This window comes from Oenanthe melanoleuca, chromosome 11 (genome assembly GCF_029582105.1).
Source record: "Oenanthe melanoleuca isolate GR-GAL-2019-014 chromosome 11, OMel1.0, whole genome shotgun sequence".
Classification (NCBI taxonomy): Eukaryota; Metazoa; Chordata; class Aves; order Passeriformes; family Muscicapidae; genus Oenanthe; species Oenanthe melanoleuca.
In genome coordinates, this window is record NC_079345.1 from 19,727,096 (window position 1) to 19,747,849 (window position 20,754).

The 20,754-nt window shown below is 44.7% G+C and overlaps 1 pseudogene; it reads right to left on the bottom strand.

Moving 5' to 3' along the window:
- Window positions 1–206: 206 nt before the first annotated feature.
- Window positions 207–319, bottom strand: LOC130258059 (U2 spliceosomal RNA; annotated as a pseudogene).
- Window positions 320–20,754: the final 20,435 nt, after the last annotated feature.

Consider the following 20,754-nt stretch of genomic DNA (forward strand, 5'->3'; position numbering starts at 1 on the left):
ATACCTTGATCGATGACCGGATCATGAGACAGGGATCCCAGGTGTCTCACCTCAGTGCCATCTAAGATGGTAGCCTCGCCTGCCGCATCCCACAGCCGGACCAGCCAAATAATTATGGATTCATCAGGCTGTCTTGTATAATCCTTTCTTAAACCATGAAGATCTTTTAAGGACAGGGACTCATTATTAGTTTCTGATCTCACACCAGTGGTTTTAACTCTTGATTTTACATCAGGAGGTGTTGAAGGTCCTGTTTCAGATATTAAACTGATAAGAACAGATACTACACTTGATCTTAGCCAAAAGGCCGAGAAGCGAAGTGTGCCTCAGCAGTTTCACCACTGCATCTCAGCTTTTCTCTCCTCTGGAAGCAGCCTGCTATCTCCTCCTCCCAGGTGTGGGGGGTGCTTTAGGGTGTTTTTCCCCTCCTGACAGGTTTTGGCAGCTCATGAGCTCACAGTGAGGGTGAGGAGGGCTCCACGGGACCAGGCTGTGACTGGCACACCTTGTGCCACCCCTCTGAAAGGGAAACCAGGTTTGTTTTTGGGATGAGAATTATGCTGCCCTCAGCTCTCAGAAGCTGAGGAAACCTCACACGCCTGTTTTCCTCACAGGTACAGGTTCTGAGAGGATGTGCCAGCCCTCAAAGCAGACAATGGGAGAACTTTTTAGGTGTCAGATGTGCAGCCTTCATCCCTGGCAGCTGAGAGCCGGGTTCATTTCCCACGTGCTTCTTCTTCCTACAACAGCCCTGAGACTGAAAAGGACTTTTACTCCCATTTTTTCAGTGCAGAGGCAGGAAATGCCAGAGCCAAATTCAGTGAGGATGCCTGTGGACAGAGGATGAAGTGGAGGTCTGGTCTCCCAAGTCTTATTTGGCTCCCTGAAAGCAACCACATCACTAGGTAGGACTAATACCAGGACACTGAGCCTGGCCCTTTTAAAATGCATCAGGCTCATCTTGAAAGTCATTGTCAGTTGTGAGTTGACCGTAATTATCCACAGAAACTCAGACTTTGTGTCCTAAATATCCAGCAGAGTGCATTTTCATGATGAAAAATTGAATTAAAGCCAATTTCTTGAGCTGTAAAAAGATTCCAATTGACTTGTGGTTAAGTTTGTCAGAGAAAGAGTTTACTCAACTCTGCTTGTTTGGGATTCATGAACAAGCACTCATCACAAACACTTTAATAACGAGAGCTGACTTCTATTATTCCTCGTGAGACCACTGAAGAATAAAAAGTCATTTCTTCGTGCTGAATACATGAAATATTCAGTTAAATCTGGGAAATTTCAGTGGCTTTCAATCATCTTCCTGACTTGTCAGAGCAGAAGGTGTGCCAAGGATAGAGGACTTTCTATTTTCTTTGCTTGTTCTTTCTGTCTCTTTAACTTTTTGGCTTGGAAAACAATGGAAAAAAGGTGAGGCTGAAGGACTGTAAAGCAATTAAAAACTTTATGTGTCATTTTGATGGAGTCAGTGATCAGGTTTCACCCACAGGCTGGACCTTGAAAAAATCAGTGAAAGGCTTTGCTCATGTCTAACACTGAACCCTACATAGGTCCTTTAAAATGCATGGAATTCTGTATCTGTTGCATATGAAGACTGTATTACACAGCAGATTAAAGCAAAATTAGGGACAGAAAGTGCAAAAAAAAAAATTCATAATTACTTCCCATTGTTTCCCTCCTGTTCTTCCTGCCTTTCAAGCTGAGCACGTCCAGCTGCTGCTCTCCTCAGCACAGAGCACGTTTTGCATTCGAAGGTGCAGTTGTGGGGGTTGATGTTTCTGAATGCTTACCTGCACAAGGGTTAATCCCTGGGGTCAGGATGACCCATCTGTCCCATTCATTCCAGGCAGAAACCCTGAGTGCTTCCCAGAGCCTCTGGCCCCATCCATGTCTGCATCCCTCACTGTTCCACTCCTGCTGCCCCAGCTATCTCCCAGCTCTTTGTTCCACTCCCCCAGAAATCACTCTGCTATTTTCTGCTCAGCCTGTCAGCAGAACTCTCGGATAAAATCACCTGTATGAATTACAGGTTGCTGAAGCAAATTTAAGATGCTGAGACCCCTTTGGATGATTTAATTTTTAGGAGCCAAACTTGTGAAAATCAGACCTTCCTGATGCTTCCAGCTGTAACTGAGGCCTTGACTTTGAATCAACTGTGTTTAGTGGAACAGCAGATGACAAATTTAGAGCATTTTAAGCAAGTGTTGAGATGTGAACATGATGGATTCACCCACAGTAAATGGAAGGTAGACACTCTGTTTCTGCAGTGACATTTCTAAAGAGGCAATTCCACGCCACAAAATGAAATGGTGACTGATTTTAGTGATGAGCTATGTCAGGGTGTACAATCAAACAGTTCCCTTCTCTGTTCAAGTCCCACACTTGCAAGAGTTGTGAACATTTGAAGAGAAACATTGATTTGATCCCCCTATTTTCTCTTTGCACCTGTATCTGCTACAGCTGTTTAAATTTTTTTGTTGTGCACTTGAAAAACGAGGAAGCATCATCACTTCTCTTGTCATATTTCTGCCCCCTCCCTTTTTTTTTTTGTTGCTTTATGCAAAACCTTTTTGATTTAGCAGTACTTGTCTATGCACTTTCACGTTGTTTTTCTGGAATCACTCCCTGTAGTGTGAATAAATGCTATTTGTGTCAGCAGCTAATCTCACTCCAAAGCCTGTATGGTTATTAATATGTTTATTCAAGGCTGTTTATTCCAGCCCCAATGTACACATTTCCATGTTCCTTATTCCTGAGTGCCCGGTGCCCATCAATCTCCCCTCTGCTGGGATTAGAGGGATGAGGGATTACCCGTGCACGACATCTGTCACTGCTGCTGGACAGAGCCTGGGCTGAGCTCAGCCACAGCTCAGTGCTGCTTCTCCTGGGCCTGGCCACACAGCCAGGGCTTCTGGCCACGGTCTCACCCTTCCCTGCCCCGTGGGCACCCACCAGGAGTGTCTGTGCACTCAGGGATAGCCCTGCCTGGTTAAACAGGGCAAAATGCACAAAAGGGGATGCTCATTGCACTGCAAATGCTGGTGGTTTAATGAAAAAGTAGCTTTGAATAGTTATGTTACTTTATTTCCAGTATCTAGGTGTAGAAAAGCATTTAAACCCTGGAGAAGGTTTGCTTTGTGTCCCAGAGTGGGATTCTGTGGCACCAGTGGCATTGCTGGGAGCTCAGTGTGGAGGGCAGGAGAGTCCCAGCCCTGCTGCAGCCAGGAGCATTCCCAAGGTGCTGCAGCCTCACAGCTTGGGGGAGGGAAAATGAAAACTCTGCTCATTCCAAACCTTCAGCTACACTTCAACTAACCAAACCTAAACTCTCACTAGCAGTTCCACACAGAGGGAAAACTGGATAAGGTGTTTTTTTTCCTGATCTTTCTCAGGCCTTGGGGCATTGACCTAGGGGATTGACTCACCATGTCAGAACTATCACCACATTACAGCATTTAGTGCTTCTGTGGGAGAAATAACTTTTATTCTAGAGAATTCTGCAATTTGTCTAAAAGCTTCTTTAGGAACATTTGTATGAAGCTGTAATGTTACTTCCAAATCTCATGTACGAATCAACACAAACCTGATTTGGAATTAGACACAGAAATTCCAGATCATATCATTGGTATTATTTTATAAATTTATTCTCTTGGTTTTGGCTTTGCTGTCACTAGGGCCAAAGCAATTTACACAGGTGGCATGTGCCATAATTTAGCTCATTAAATATTCCATTTCCGATCCTGGCTAGTTAGGTATTACTAAAGTAATAAGCTGCTTTATTTCTAAAGTCACTCATTCCTAATACTCGAGCTCCAGGTGTCTCAGTGTGGTCACTTGAAGAGTTTTCCAAATGTTTGTTTTGAATATTTGTTTGGTTTATGAGCACCACGAAGCCTACTTGAGGCAGTAAATAATCACATACATTCTCTAGACAAGAATATAAATCTGACAAAAATAGAATCTTAGACAGCATGTTTTTCCCTTGGGAGCCTTTAGTCCCTTTCCTGTGCCAAGCCATCTTTGTGCCTGCCCAGGTTCCTGTTTTACAGGAAAGCAGCTGAAGCAGTCATTCCTTAGGTTTCTTCCCTTTCCATTGCTCCTGCTTGTCACAGGCAGAGCCATTCTTTCAAACTTTTTGATTGGTGCATAATTAAGGAGGTATATGGGACAATAGCTTCTTATTTTAAAAAGCCATAAAGATTTAATGAGAATGTGGCTTCAGGGCCTTCCTCAGTGAGAAAGGGGAAAAAAAGAGAAGAAAAAGGAGGAAGGCACACATATTGCTGGTTTCTAGAGAACCCTGCTGCAGCACAATGGAATATCTCCAGACAGACATGGCAATGAAATGCTGAGAGCTTTTGGAGAGGCAGCCAACAACAAGAGGAGAAAAGGATTTAAACCATCAGATGAAATGAGTGTTTTGCAAGGAAAATGATCCAGGCAAAGGGAGGCTGCCACTGGCTGATGGTGGACCCTGACATCTGCCTTGGCTGTGGTTTGTGTCATCACAACTTCATGCCAGAAACACACCTCTGCTTTTTTGGGCCTTTTGTTTTCTGCCTAATTATTTCCAATTTGCCCCTTCCAATGCCATTTCTCTTCTAATTTTCACTCTGGGGGTGCTTTCCTTTCTTTGCTGCTTTGTTCCAGAAGCACTGTTCTCACATCTCTGCTCTGCAGCCCTTTTAATCTCTCTGAGAGCAAACTCATGCATCATCTGAGACTTCTGTCTGTGATCCTCATCACACAGACTGCAAGATGAAGTCAGAGGAACAGAGGGATGTGCACCTTGCAAAAGCAAAAGCTTTCACAAAATTTTGCTAAAGACAAAAGGTTCCAAGTTTGAGCAATGCTGTCTTTTGAGATTCACTGGTCAAGGGAATGCAAATCTGGAGGTCTGCTCTTTGCAGCATAAAGTGCCCTTTGTTTAATGCAGTTCTCTAATGTAGAACATTATAATGTTTCCTGCAGTTGCCTGCAGTAGGATTCATCATCACATGGAAACAGTGGTGTATGCTAGGAAGATGTGGAAAGAGGAAGTGATATTTATAGAGCAGATGCTAAATGAACTGTATGCATTAACCAAAAGACAGGATATACTTCCAACAACATCACATGCTGGTGTTATATTAATTTCTGTTCAACCACTGTAAAGTACACCCTGAAAGGTGCTGTGCATGGTGAGGCCAGAGTGGTGGTGAACTGCCTGACTTTTGGGAAATCAGATGGGAAATCAAGTGGGAAATCAAGGCTTTATTCACCCCTGAACAGAGCAAAGGTATAACACAACTGTTGTTGTGGCATAGAATGGCATAGGCTGGAAAGAACTCAAAGCCCATCCAGTGCCACCCCTGCCATGGCAGGGACACCTCCCACTGTCCCAGCTGCTCCAGCCCCAGTGTCCAGCCTGGCCTTGGGCACTGCCAGGGATCCAGGGGCAGCCACAGCTGCTCTGGGCACCCTGTGCCAGCCCTGCCCACCCTGCCAGGGAACAATTCCTAATTCCCAATATCCCACCCAGCCCTGCCCTCTGGCACTGGCAGCCATTCCCCCATGTCCTTTCCCTCCAGCCCTTGCCAATTGTCTCTCTCCATCTTTCCTGCAGCTCCTTCAGGCCCTGCAAGGCCCCCCTGAGCTCAGCCCAAAGCTTCTCCTCTCCAGGTGAGCAATGCCAGCTGTGCCAGCCTTTCCTGCCAGCAGAGCTGCTCCATCCTCTGCTCATCCTGTGCCTCCTCTGGGCTCTCTCCAGCAGCTCCTGGATAATGAACAGAAGGGAGCCAAAAGCTCAGAATAAATGTGGGGCCTAAACAGAAACAAATGGTGTCACCTTTAGCCCCAAGGCAGACAGCAAGAAAAAATAAACACAACAGCTCTGCCCCTTCCCAGCAGGTCAGGGACACAAACTGCAGAGGGGGGCTGCACCTTGGGCTCTCTCTCCTGCTGTTCTCTGTGTTTGCACAGGACTCAGTGAAGCTGACTAAATAGAGATGCTTCAGTCTAGGTTTGTCTGATGAAACCCATTTCTGGCCCTCTGAAAGTTGTGAATTTTGCAAAGTTGATCCAGAGCTGCTGTAATCATTGCAACCTTTCTGTCCATTATCCTTGCTGCTTATGGAAACTCAGTTTTAAGGTCCCCACTTTGCAGCATAGGAACCAATTAACTCTGTGTTCCCAACATTTACTGTAAAAACACCCTCTCTGTATGCTCTCCCTGCTATCATGTGAAGTAGCTGACTGGATGTATTTCCACACCTTCTTCTACAAAGATTCTTCCCAAAATGGATAAATATCCCTTCCAAAAAGCGGATCAGATTAGTCCTATTGGAATATGTGTAGCCACAGGAGGCTCCAAAGCTTTTTTTTAGAGACTTTTTTTAGAGCTTTAAACATTTTATGCTAAAGTATAGAGAAATCTCTTCTGTTTGATAGATATACAAATGATCTGTATTTTCAGAAGCCTTTCTTGTGCTTCAAAAACTGTCATTTCTTTTGTGTTCCTCTATTCAGCGAGTTTCCTGTTGGTGGCCAGAGCAGTTAAAACAGAGTTTTAACATTTTTGATATGTTTTTATCTGTTGTTCTTTAAAGATTCTGACTGTTGTGCTGATGATAGGTTAGCAGCTCAGTTTTATTTGGTACCTTGACCATGTAGATGAACAGATGGATTCACTCACATCCGTGCTCGTATGGAATAGACATCCCATTATTTATCCTTGGTTTCCTGCAGCAGATTGTGCAATGTAAAGTCACCGTAAAAGTCATCTTGTAGTGCCTGGCCTCAGTTTTAGGGTCATCCTCAGCCTTTAGAAACCCAAACAGAACGAGTGTTTTGACATGTCAAGCTCTAAAGCTCTCTAGGAGTCTGGAAACAGACTGTGTCTGAATATGTGGAAGGTTGGAATGTAACCTAGGATAAAGCAGAAGGGCTTTAACCTGTGTAGTATAAAGAAAAACATATGCAGCTTTTCAGCCAAGGAAACTTTGTGCTGAGAGAGAGCTGAATGTGACCATTTCATTTTATTCTGCTTTTTTAGCAGGGCTGCAGTTTGGCCATTCCCTGGGATGGTGCTGCCAGGGTTTTTCTGCAGGGAGGGAGGGACGGGGGCTGCTGGTGCTGTCAGGTGTTTGGGAACACCCTGGGAGTGCTCTGGGAGCTGCTCTGCCCTGTGCTGCCCTGTTCAGTTTGCAGAGGAAGCTTTAGCAGTCTCCCTAAAATATAGGGAGGAGCAGAGGAGGTTGCTGGGCCTTCCCAGGCAGGCACACAGGGCTGCTCTGCAGGAAGAGCCTGTGCTTTACACCATGTGCAGACCCTCAGTGTCCCCCCACCCTCCACCTTTGCTGCTGCTCTCTTGCATTCCTCCACGTGCACAGACACTTGTGTGGCAGCTCCTGGTTTTCTTTGAAGCCTAAAAGTGTGGTCAGGGGTTCTTGTGGAGAGATCAGCGTTTCATTTGTCCTGATCTGTGTAGTGTTGAATCAGTGAAGAGCTACCATAGGAATTGGTTGTCTTTAAAGTGTGGATACTGGTAAAAGCCAGGGAAAGAAGGATCTTGGATTTTCTCAAGCTGCTCAAAGAAAACATATGAGAAAGAATTAATAATAGATTATGTACCTGCTGGATGTGTGAGAGATGTGATGTTTTCATGAAAGCATGTTTACCAGGGGTGTCACCTTTCTTGCACCAATGAAATCACTTCTGTCCTTGCTTCCACAGTCTACCCTATAAAAGTGTAGTTTGATTCTTTAATAAAGAGCTTTGGCTACTCTTCTGCATGAAAGAAGATTGTTGCTACATGCCTTTCGCCACTCTCCTAGCCCTGGTAGCAACATTAAAGTGTAGATATCCCTCCAGATATTGAAATCCCTGAGTAAAAATGTGAAAACTTGTGATTCAAGAGTTCACTGCCTGCTGTTAGAGTCAAGGGATGCTTTCCATTAATAACAGGGGTTTGTGGCTGGCAGATTTCCCCCAAAATTTCAGCAGCACAGACTCAAAGTTTCGATGGTGGGTGCTGAATACTGTCCTGATAGGCACAGTGGAAGGCTCCAGAATAATTGTCTGCAGAGTAAGGTTTAAGCAGGGAGCAATAAATAAGATTTAGGCTGTGCATTGAGCAGTGATGAGAAAACAAAATATCGAGTGGCTGTTCATTAAGCAAGCACTGCCTGCTGCACTGGGGCAGGGAAAAGATGGTGAAATAGCACAACTGTAAAGTTTATCTTTATGATTTATGTGTGTACAGAGGCAATGGACAGGTATTCAAGCTACAGGGTGATGCTGATGGCACTTCCTAACTTCTCAGTTTTGCAGTTGCAGCCTCGCTGGTGAGCTCCGTGTGTGTTATATTTATGTGTGTGCTACTTCATCCTCTGGTCAATTGCAATGAAATTAACTGTGTCATCAAGCCTTGCAAATGCTTTTCAGTTAATACCAGTGTTTCTGAATACCTTTGAAATTAGATAGAAATAGCCAGCTTGCTGGGTTCCCAGTGTAAGCCTTTTATGTGACAGTTCTAGCAAGAAATATATGCAAAGCCATTACAATGAATGGCATGATTGCAAACTGATTATTACATGAGAGAGGACAGAATTGGTATTTAGCATAATATTGCTTCCCTTTATATTTTGAAAACCTTACTTCTAGGGAATACAGTAGAACTTTAATTTAAGCCTAATTCTCAGAATTTAGTGTTGTGCTGAAATGTCAATTTTCGTTTCACAGCAGAACTGAAGCTTTACAAACACCGTGGGAGTTCTTGCCAACTTCAGTGGAGAAACTGCTGAAACCTGCACAAACCAGCCAAGGTGTGAAAACCTCTGTTTAGCCTAACACACAGATCATGCTCAGAGGCAAAGTGGGTGACCCAGCAAAGGCCAGTGTTTGGGATGCCTGCTGCTAGTACAGCAAAGGCCACACACCTCATGGGAGGCAATTGAAGACATGCTAAGCTTCCCAGAAGGAATCATTCCTCAGGTGGATCTGGGATGTGGAGGATACTCGGGGAAAGTTTTAATGTTTCCACATGTATTAAAGTTGTCATAATCACTACTGTTGAGAGCTACTGCATCAACCATCAAAAATGGTAATAACAAAACTTTCCACGGGAAAGATGGGGTTTACAATAAGTGCTTGTATTGCCAGAGTTAAATCACTCCTGTGTCATACATTTAATACTGTTAACAAGAATATTAAAGAGGCAGACTCCAGAGGCAGCTGCATCGTGGCCCTTGGAGCAAAGCACATGGTACAAACTCCAGCTCAGTCTCTGCTGTGTCTGAACTGCTGCCAGCACAAGGCTCTGGCTCACAGCCAGCTCTGGTGCTTTCCTCCTTCTCTTAGGGAGCCTTTGGCTCCTTGCAGTGTGCTGTGTGTTCTGTAAAACCCCGTGCAGGAGATGAGCTGTGACCTTGAACCCCCAGGTCCTGCTGGTACAGACAGGGAGCAAAGTGGGAAAGAGCAGGTGCAGCCTAAAAGCTGGAACCCCCGAGCCTGAGCAGCAGAATTGGGAATGAATCCAAGGTTTTCTTCTCCAAAATGCATCCTGTACCTGATGCACGAGTGCAGCCCTGCATTAACTCTCCTTAGCACCCACAGCAGCTCATTTTGGGCTGTTCTGCCTCCCTGCTCCCCTCAGCTGAGGGGCTGACTGAGCCAGCTGGATTTTCTCCATTCCCCCCTCCATCACAGTTCCAGACCCTTCCTTTGGGATCCACCTCTTGGTGGCAGGAGCTTGCACTCGTGCCTCTGTCTCTATTGTACATCCTTTCTTCTCTCCTCTTTTAGCTTCTGCATCTCCAGGTGCTGCTTCCTGTGTGTGCAGCCTCCTCAGGGCTGTAAATCCCTTCCATGCACGAAATTCAGGGCTGGCACAGGCAGACTGCCATGTCCCAGCACTGCATCCTCACTGCTGCCTCTGTCCTGAGGCTGCTTTGGAGGAGGAGCAGCCCCTGGCTAGAATGGGTCCTGCATTTCAGGCAGCACCAGACTTTTGGAGCAGGGCTTTTCCTTGCCCTTCTGTGCTCCTGCTGTGTGTTTGACACGAGGGCTGACTCTGACACCAGAGAGATGCAAAGGACAGGGCAGAGGGTGGTGAAAAGGTGGAAGATCTGTGTGAAAAGTGGGAGAGGCACAAGGGCAGGATGGCACAGGACAAGGCAGAGGGACACTGAGGGCAGGAGCATCTGTGGAATGAGTATCTGTGTGTGCACCAGGTGCTGGGAACTGGACAGGCTCTTTGTCATTCTAAAAACAAACAAACAAAGAGGGTTGGGGAAAAAATTAACTGTATGTGGCCTGTTGAGCAGAAGACAGTGTGACTGCCATGCCTTTGGCAAGCAGGAGGAAAGGCAGAAATGAAAATGGCAAAAAAATATGGACAGTCATATGTGTGCTGGACAAAACAGGGTTAAAGAAATATGAAGAAAGTGGAAACAGTCCAGAAATTCATAGCTGACATTTTCCCATTTTTTCAGTATATAATTGGAACCTTTTACAGAGGGAGGGAGGAGAAATGGAGTGGGAAAATGCTGCGTATCATGACATCTCTTATTCTGATTTTAATTATCCTATAGAGGGGCGAGGCAGCTCTGCACAGATGGGCCTCTTTCCTCACTCCCTAAAGTGGCTTAACCCTAACCTGTCTGATGGGCCTGGTGATTAGAACTTTTACAGGTTGAGATGTGGCTGGAAATTACCAGCACGTTTAGATGAGAAAGGATGTAGATATTTTAACAAGCAAATGTTTGTATTCCATTTTCTTTGTTCTGAGCCTGAGGTCTCCGTGTGGCTTAGAGTGGGAAAGAAAATCATGGTGAAGGTCTTGCTGGAGGTCTGCATATCCTATTTAAAACAAGATTGGTGTGAAAATGGGGCTATCATCTTTCAGATTGCAACAAATGAAGTTCAGTTCAACCATATAATGTAAGACTATTTCATCTTACATTTATAGAAACAGGAGTTAAAAATGCAGCCTGGTCTAAGGCAGAAAAATAAAATTAACAGGAGTGTTAGAATGAACACAATGATTTAAAACATCATAGAACACTTGAAAAATCTGCTATTCAAGTGCCTTTGTTTCTTAGAGAGAATGTTCTCCTGGCCCTGCAAGGTTTCAGCAATGCTCAAAGATTAGGCAAATTTATTAAAATATTGTTTGGATTTTAATATTATGATGTTAGAGCGACTATCTTGCACTGGTTCTCTGCAGGAAGAGATTTGTTTCTGCAATAGGAAGTGACTGTACCAGGAGTTATCATGCTGGTGTTCAGCTAAATACTCAGAGCAGCACAAAACTGACTTTGAAGGCCTCTTATTTCAGTCCTGATGAAAATTCTTTTTTTTTTTTTTTTTTTTTTTTTTTTTTTTTTACTCAGTACTATTAAAGTTTTGCTTTTAAAGAATTATACCCTCTGCTCCTCTGAGTGTTCCCACACAAAGGTCTCCCCTCACGGTTGCTTTTAGCTGGGTTGCAGCTGAACAAAGCAGTCAGCTCTTGCTAATTTTAAACCCAATGGGCTCCTCTTTCTGTACATTTCTTAATTACATGGGTTATTAAATAGGGGGCAGAAATGCAGCAAATGGTATGAAAGGGCTGTACACAGTGAAATAAACCCCTGCTCCAGCCTGACCCACATCCACATCACACAGCCAGGCTGCTGAAGGTGAGGAGCAAACACACACTACCCAAGGGTTTGGTATCTTCTTATTAAAATCACTGTCAGATTTCTTAACAGACTCCCTGGCACAGGATTCCAAGACAGCTGCATGCCTGGAGACTGCAGGATTGATGTATGGAGGTTTCTAGCTCACACAGGCTCTGCAGATCCTGGAGAATGAGTCCCCAGCAACCACACACAAACCCCAGCTTCTCCCCAAAGCACAGTCATGCCCCTTACTCGGTATTTCAAAAATTCCTTTCCTATTTTCTCAGCACAGGAAAAACCCACAAAAGGAACCACCAGCGCCCCTGTTGATACATTCTGGTTTAATGCTTGGTTCAGGCTTTTTCTGCTAGGTTTTATCCTGAGTGTTTTGGGAGGTCTGATGAGTGCTTGGTTTATTCTGCTATGGAATTTTCTGCCATCCCACGCTTGGAGAAATACAAATTCAACAGCAGCAGAGTTTCTGCTGAAGCAGGTTTCTTTCTGCTGTCCCCAAGCACACGTTCTCTCAGCACACGAGCAGGTGGCATCAGTATTTCCTGCCAGTGTTCCCCCTGGATTGTGCTGTTGTGGAGATTCACAGTGCTCACATTTATTAAAGGTGCTGCAGTGAGGAAAGGAGGGCTCTGCTCTTGATTAAAGAAAAGAAGCAACAGACATGTATGAATTGCAGCCCAGAACCAGATTAGATGTTAGCAAGGACACCCAAATGGCAAAGAGGGGAAGGAATGGAAGGGATTGCCTTGGCCTTGGGAACACCCAGCACCAGAGATTTTCAGGGGGAATGAGCAAATCTTTGCCATATACTATTTTTGGTCCTGCTCTGGGCAGGAGAATGGTGTAGCTGACTTATTGAGTCCCTTCCTGCCCTAGTTGTTAGGATTTTATACTGCAGAGAAGAAGCTGTGTCCAGAGTTTCCCCAAGTACAGGGTCTCTGCCACTTGGGCTGGGAGAACTGAAAGGGCAAAAAATCTTTAGTCTTAAAACTTCTCATGAGAGTGCTCAGAAATTTCTGTTCTACAGAAATTTGTTACTGTGCTCTATTAACATATTTAGTTTGAGATGTGTGTGTGAATCTAGTATGGGTGAGCAAGCAAGGCTATAAAACTTAATTATCCAATTGGTCTGGTGTTTGGCTGCTGTGTTTGCCTTATTCATCAACTCTGCTCCTGGTTCTTGACTTGATCACTGATTCTCTCTGCTCTTCTCCCAGACCCAGGAAATTCGCTCTTTTCAGTGTGCAGTTCACAGTTGTCTAAACTCTTGTTTTCCTGTCCTTCTTTCCCTTTAACTTTTTGACTCCTCTGTCTCTGTGTGGGTTTTGTGTCTTTCCAGAGGCCACAGGCAGCCCTGCAAGGTCAGCTCAGTGTTTTTCTTGCCTGCAGTTCTGTGTTGTGTATCTTAATGGATGTGATAACAATCTGCAAAAATCTCCAGGCTGTAAACACTGAAGAGGAGCAGGAATGGTTCCAAGGATGTGTGGGAAGCAGTTGACCAAAGGAACATGTATAGTGTGTACTGTGATAAGTATCTTCACAGCTGGAGTCTGAGAATGGAATATGCTTTCAAAAGATTTTTCAGACCACTTTAAATAAATGATGGGAAGTGTTCTGCAGCGTCAGCTCTTGATGGTGCTGCGGCTCTCTCAGCACACTATCAGAGCACATATGCTCATTCTTTCCCCCAGAAAACCAGTTAAAGGGCATGAGAAACCTCCCCTGCAGCTGCTACATATCACAGGGAAAGAATCCTTGGAGTTTTTTTGATGATTTGGAAATTCAAAGCTGACTTGTGATCTTCATGATAGTTGAATGTCTAAAAAATTCCACTGTCCTGCTCGCCCTGTTTGAGGTGTCTGTGGGTCTCAGGAAGCAAATTTTGCTCCCTTTCTTGCAGGATCCATTATGTTTCCACTTCCCAGTATTCCAAACCCAGAAGGCTGTAATGAATTCCATGTAGTTCTCTGCTCCTTGCCAGCGCTGTTTGCTAATGCAATGTGAAAATGCTAATGGCAGCAATAAATTTGGTACATTTCCTATCTTCTGACACAACACCTCACTGGGTTAGGTGATAAGGATGTCTTTCCTCTGTGCATCCTTATAGGACTGTGCTGCCTGTGGAGCTCTGAGAATCTGGGCAGATATGGAGCACACCAAGGCATTCAAGAAACAGCCCCTTCTGCAATTCCAGGGTTAAAGTCCCTGAGCCCACACAGACCTGTGAACCAGCAGAAGATCTTCTTGCTCTGCCTTCCTTCCATTTGAAACTTCCACAATTCCCTTGATATAGGCTCTCTCCTCCAAGCTCTGAGCAGGGCAGGACATCCCTCTGGGCTATTTCCTATCAGGCTGTCATCAGAAACATTGGTTTTCCTTGTCTTCCTGCAGGGATTTACTCCAGGTGGATCCGTGGGAAATGATATTTTTGCATTCCCAGTGGCTTTTTTACTCCACTCCTGTCCAGAACATGGGTGCAAATGTATCACTGATGCTCCAGCAGAGAATCTGAGGCTTTCAGCTCTTCCCTCCTCACTTTAAAACTTCACTATTGGTTTCCTGTCACTTCCCTTCAGGCCTGATTAATACTATGTAAAACTGAAGACTTCACAGCTATTCTGCAAAAGGATTTAAAGTCCCCTGATTTCCCATAGTGAAGTAAGCAATTGCATTATTTCAATGTGAAGGAGAGAAAATTGAGATCAATATCCCCTCGTAAATACAACACTGCAATTCGTAACAACAACCAAGATTTAATTTTTTTGAAGGCTGGGGACCAAATGTGTGGCAGTTCCTGTGTTCTTCCACAGCCATATATTTATGTGTTAAACTTCTCCAGGTGGTTGACTTCCAGGGCTCAAGGAATGTGTCTCCAGGATATGCTCTAAAGAAAATAAATAACTTTGTCTCGGAAACTTTGGGGAGAAAACTGTCAGTTCCCAGCAACTTTGCCTTCTCCACACTCAGTGGTGATTCAGGATTCAATTCACCCCCAGACTATAAGGAGTGAAGGGGATTAGGCATTTAATCAGACTGGAAATTCCTAATCCATGTCTTGACTGGCTTACAGGTGAGGACTTAAATGGCTGAACAGTAAAGGTGAGTGAGGAGAGCTTTGTAGGAGTTCTTTTCTTGCAGAGAACTGGGAGTTTCTCATGGTGTGATGTTCTGCCACAATGCTTCACCTCAGAGGCAGGAGCAGCCTGCAGGCAGCCAGGAAGAAAAATGGCTGAAAAATTGGTTCTTTTTTAGAAGTAAAAAAGTTGGGGTGCTTTTGGTTAAATCATGTGAGAGGAACTGAAACACAGCAGAAGTGCTCCTGCAGCTGAAGAACAAGACTTTTATTTGTGAGGATGTTACTCCAAAGAGAATCTTCAAGTCTGAACTCCGAATCCAAGGAGGGAGAATGACTCTTAATATTGGTAGGGCGTGACAAGCTCTCCTAGGGACTTGTGGAGAGTGTGAGGTACAAAGTAAATGCATCCAGAGCAAGAAAAGGAGCAGAGGAGGTTCATTGATTGTCTCCTCAGATTAAATGTATGGATTGGCATGCATTAAACCACAGTCACTCTCTGGTTTGCTATTATTCCTGGTGAGCCCAGAAGGGATTGCATACATACATGGATGTAGCTTCTCAAGAAGAATGAATACCCAGATCCCTCTCTGGGTGACAAACACATATTCCTACCATCCAGAAGGACTGTGGTTTCCAGGGCTCCTTATGGTGCTGAAAGATCACCAAGAACTTTTTTCATTTGAGATGAATAGGTTTGGTTTGTGCTTCCAGAGCCAGATGGGGAGGGCAATAAACTTTTTTGGGGGTGGAGGGATTGAAGTGTTGGGTAGGAGTTAGAATTCATCTCAGATGAAGAGATGTTTGCATGCTAAAATCTGTGCTGACTCTAACCATTGGACTAGATTTATTTGGAGAAAAGCTGTGCTAAGGGAGTGAAAAAAAGGTTACATGCCTCTCCCAGGGAGTCTGGGGAACAGGACAGTGGATTTATGTATCTGCCCTGTGCTGAGATTAGATAGCCAGCAGCTGTAGCCTGGGGGGAAATGTGCCATCATTTGCATGCAGCAAGGTAATTACACGTTCCTCCATTAAATCTCCCCTCTGCATGTGGATCTATGGCTTCCTTAGGACAAGTCCAATTACCTTGCTGCTCTCAACATGGAAATGTGTTTGGAGTCCACTCCATGCAAAGTAAGGCTGCCAGTGTGCTTGGTGGGGCTGGTTTGATGTGGAGGACTGGGATGTGTTTCCATTTGCTTCCAGGTATAATTCAGGATGTCCATCATGAGCTAAGCATCCCAAAGGACCTGAAGGATACTGTGGGGCCATGCTGGGAGCTCCATGCATTGGTTATCAGGGGAAAGGTGCACAAAGCTTCACTCAGTGAGTGAGAGGATTTCACACTCCCAGCCAGTAGAAGATTCAGGCTGTTTCTCTAGCAGAGCGAGAGCAATAGGTTCAGGTATTGGCACCCTGGACTTTTCAATTGGGATCTTAGGCCTTTAATATGGTTTTGAATATTAACAGTGAGGTGTCATTGGCTCTGCACAAGGGTTGTTCTCTCTTGAGCCTGAAAGTTGCACTTATTTCCTGTCTGTTGCTTCTTCCCTGACCTGCTTCTCCTTCCAGGCAAGAGAGCTTTCAAACTAAACTGATTTTGCTTATTCTTTCACAAGGTCTTTGTTAAGACAAGGTAAAAACAAGATTGATTTTCTGCCTAACAAGTCTTTTGAAGTTCCCTTTTGCCCACACTGTCTCTTCAGGGGGCCTGGGCTGTGCCCTGTAGCCCATGCTCCCTTGAGAAGGCACTAATTCATTTTTCTTGTGCCTCCAGTTATGTAATCCTCTGAGGGAAAAGGAGTTTCTTCTCACCCTGCTGTTCAGAGAGGGCTGCAGTGAAGTGACTGACCACATTTCAGTCACTCATTTCAGCTTCTTTTCAACTCCCATATCTGAAAGATTAAGACTTTGCATTAAACTTCAGGATTTTGCTTTCTCTCCATTTCTTCTTCAGTCTCTCCTCACTGATAAATAATAGATACAGGAGAATGAATAAAGCACTAAACTTGTGCCATGGGACTGAAGTTTCCATCTAATTGGTGGTCCAGCCCAGTGTGAAATCTATTTGGTGGTTTCAGCTTGGTACTTCTGGAATAGTATTCCTCCTGTGAAGATATTAACTGAAAAAAAATTTAGCCTGCCAAAGCAATCCCAGAGTCTGCTTGAGAAAGGCTAAAGATGAAGTTTATATAGAGGCAGGATTACCTCCACTCCTACAGAAAGTGTCTCCAGGGCAGCCTTCACCAGGCTGCTGCAGGGCAGCCAGTCCTGAGCCTGCTCACACTCCTGCAGGGCTCTGCTTGACAGACAAAGTGTGCCTTTCAGTGCTTGGGCTTTCCAGGGACACCACAGAGTCACAGAATGGCTGGACTGGGAAGGGACCTCAAAGCCCACCCAGCCCCACCCCTGCCACGGCAGGGACACCTCCCACTGTCCCAGGCTGCTCCAGCCCCAGTGTCCAGCCTGGCCTTGGGCACTGCCAGGGATCCAGGGGCAGCCACAGCTGCTCTGGGCACCCTGTGCCAGCCCTGCCCACCCTGCCAGGGAACAATTCCTAATTCCCAATATCCCACCCAGCCCTGCCCTCTGGCACAGGCAGCCATTCCCCCATGTCCTGTCCCTCCAGCCCTTGCCAATTGTCTCTCTCCATCTTTCCTGCAGCTCCTTCAGGCCCTGCAAGGCCCCCCTGAGCTCAGCCCAAAGCTTCTCCTCTCCAGGTGAGCAATGCCAGCTGTGCCAGCCTTTCCTGGCAGCAGAGCTGCTCCATCCTCTGCTCATCCTGTGCCTCCTCTGGGCTCTCTGCAGCAGCTGCAGCTCCTTGCTCTGCTGGCCCAGGGCTGGGGCAGCTCTGCAGGTGCTCAGGGTCTCACCTGAGGGGCAGAGGGGCAGAATCCCCCCTGCCCTGCCCTGCTGCCCACGCTGGCCCAGCCCAGGGCAGGGGGGTTTGGGGTCCCAGCTCTGCCCCACAGCTCCCCAGGGTGTCTCCCAGGGCTGCTCCAGCTGCTCAGCCCCAGCATCGACAGATCCCAGGGCTGACCCAGCCCAGGTGAACTTCACTTTGTGATATGACATTAATTTTTATGTATATATTCCCAAGTACAATTATGTATGCATACATCATATATGCATACATATATATGCCTGTATATGTCTGTGTATATGCTTACAAATATGCATATATATATATATATATACATATATATACACACATATAAAAGTAAAATATTCCTCCCACAATTGCCTCATATGGGGGAAAATACTACCTGGTTGTGACTCGGAAATAAATGTCTAATGTCACTTACATCACTGCAAGAGTTGTCTTTTAATAGTGAAAAAGAAATGTACATCTGAAATTAACATGCTGTTTACAAATCTTCACAGCCAGAAAGTCCACTGGGTTTGACTTTTTAGTCTAATACATAATTAGTATTTTGAAAATGGAATAAGATCAGGAATGAGTTGCTCAGAGTGGGACATTTCAGCTCATGTTCTCTGCCTTGTGGATTTCTACAGAAAGCACAGTTCTGTACATTCACTTGTGTTCCTTCAAATGTAATGATAATTTTGTGTGAATTGTTTTTGCATGTCAGGGTGACCTCAGAGTCCTGGCTGAGCTTCATTGCCAGAAAAGCACTGGAAGAGGGAACATTTAAGCATCTGCATATAAGTGCAGAGTCAGTTCAGGGGTTTCTGCTGCACTGAACAGTGAAGGTGTCAGAACTTTCTAACCTAGTACTTGGTGCTGTGGTCTGACATCAGCCCTGGATTTGTATCGTGGGGTTGGTCATTGGGGTACTGACTACCAAGATATTCATGGTAAGACTGCTCCCTAAAATTATCCCCTTTTGTCTAAAAATTCTTTTAGTTTTGCTTCTCCTCTCTAGAATACTGGGACAGGTTTCCCAAAGAAGCTGCATCCCTGGAAGTATTTCAGGCCATGGTGGAATGAGACGAGCTTTAAGATGCCTTCCAACCCAAACTATTCTGGGATTCTGTGAGAACCCCAAGAGCAGTTGGTGGAATCTGGCAGTAAAAAAGTTCTTTTTGCATTGGGAGTGTTAGGAGTGTTTTGAGTGGACTGGCCCCTTCCTTCAGGCTTCCAATGACCGAGCTTGGGACAGGAAGGTCCTGAGGTTCATCCACTTGTTAGAGCACCTGAAGGCATTTTCATGAAGCCAGTTAGAGTTAGTGGCAGATGACGGACAAAGTTTTGCAGTTGTGCTCTTGTGTGTAGATAACAAAGTGCACAAAAGATTGCAGAATATATCAGACTTAGGAACTAACGGTTACACCTCAGTCTTTGTTGTGTCTTTGAAAAGACTAATAACAAAAGTGACTCTTCCACCATTCCCTGTAAAACTCTGTTGTGCTGCAGAGTAAGTAAAACAACCCAACAAAGTGTGCCAAGCTCAATGGAAACTTTCTGTTGGCTTCAGAGACTGTAGAGGCAGCTGCTAAATGAAATCTCACCACGAACCCACAATGTTTGTGTTTTCTTTTCGTGGGGAGAAGATGTGAAAGGCAAGATGAGTACTAAAGCTTTGCATGAAAGAGCCTGATGAAAGAGCCTCCAAACGAGAGCGCAGTGGCGAGGCTTTGTGTCTGCCAGCAGGACCAGGGTGTCTCTCTGGACAGAAAATTCCTGCAAGAGGCAGTGCTGGCAGGGAGAGGGCAGGTCCAGGTCTCTCCTGCAGAGCCGATGGACAGGGCAGGGCAGAGCAGTGGCTGTGCCTCAGCAGAGCTCTGGGCTTTCAAAGACAGTCTGCTCCAAAAGCTGTGCCTGAGAAGTCCTGTTTATCCCAGAGAAATCCCTTCAGTAACACAGAGCAGCATTAACAAATAACAACTAAAATTTCTGTTCAAAGCGTTGGCTGTGGCAAATGAAAAACTGTCTTCTTGGGCAGCTTGTGTTCCTATGACCAGGACACCCATTTCTGCAGGCTCCTGCTCACTACTGGCTCCTCTCTTGAAGGAGATAAATAATATTGACCTTTGGAAATATGTAGCTCAACAGTTTATCTTGGCTTCAGAACTTGCCAAAGCTCATGACTGTGTCTGGGAGGATTGTTTCAGATATATCCATGTCAATAAGAACTTATGTGAGCTAAAATAACCAATTTAAAAGTGCAGGACTCAGTCATCTTGTTGACAAGCTGCCTTCATGCTAGATATGTTCTCTATTATTGATGACATTTCCAGCAGATCCCAGAACAATGCTAGGTGAGTTCTAAAATTAATATCCCTTCCCACGATTCATTAGTTTGACTAGGTCTGGATAATAAATGGAGCTACAAAAAAAAATCCCAAAAAGCAAACAAACCTCGGCATTTCCTCCCAGATCCAATCCCAAAATTACATGTGGGTTGAGGTTTTTTTGTAGATAATTTGAACTTTGACTGAGGAATCTTTATGGAAGTTCTAAAAACAGCATCCTCATTTTTCTTTTCACTTTCATAAGCCTACCAAGTCCCAATCAGAGTGATAATTAAAATGTTGAAATGCAATGAAATAATGTCTGTGAAGTGTTTCTAAGCAGAAGCAGAGCTCTTGCAAGATTTCAGCTCAGTTCTGCAGACCCAGAGGATTTAGCTGTTTCTGATAAGCCTAGATAAGCTCCTGGACTTCTGAATGCCCAAACTGCAACTCTGAGCTTGGTGGAGTTCACTTATCACCAGTGAATTTTGTATTTAATTTAATATTGTTTTATCAGCTGTCTTTGTACAATTTTTCTTCCTCTTCTCCCCTTCAACCCTCCTCAAAATCCTACCCGACATTCTAAATCCAAATCCCACTCAAATATTAGCAACCTTAATAAAGTAATTATAGATCAATATATTTTTACTTGCAATCTACAGGCCCTGGTAGAGATCAACAACCATATTGAGCAGCAAAGGTGTTTAAATCACTCACAAATTAAATATCTTTAGAATTTTGAGCAAATAGCTTCAATCTGTGAATATTTAGTTGCTAAATAATTAGTTCAATTGAAACAAATATAGGTTTTACATA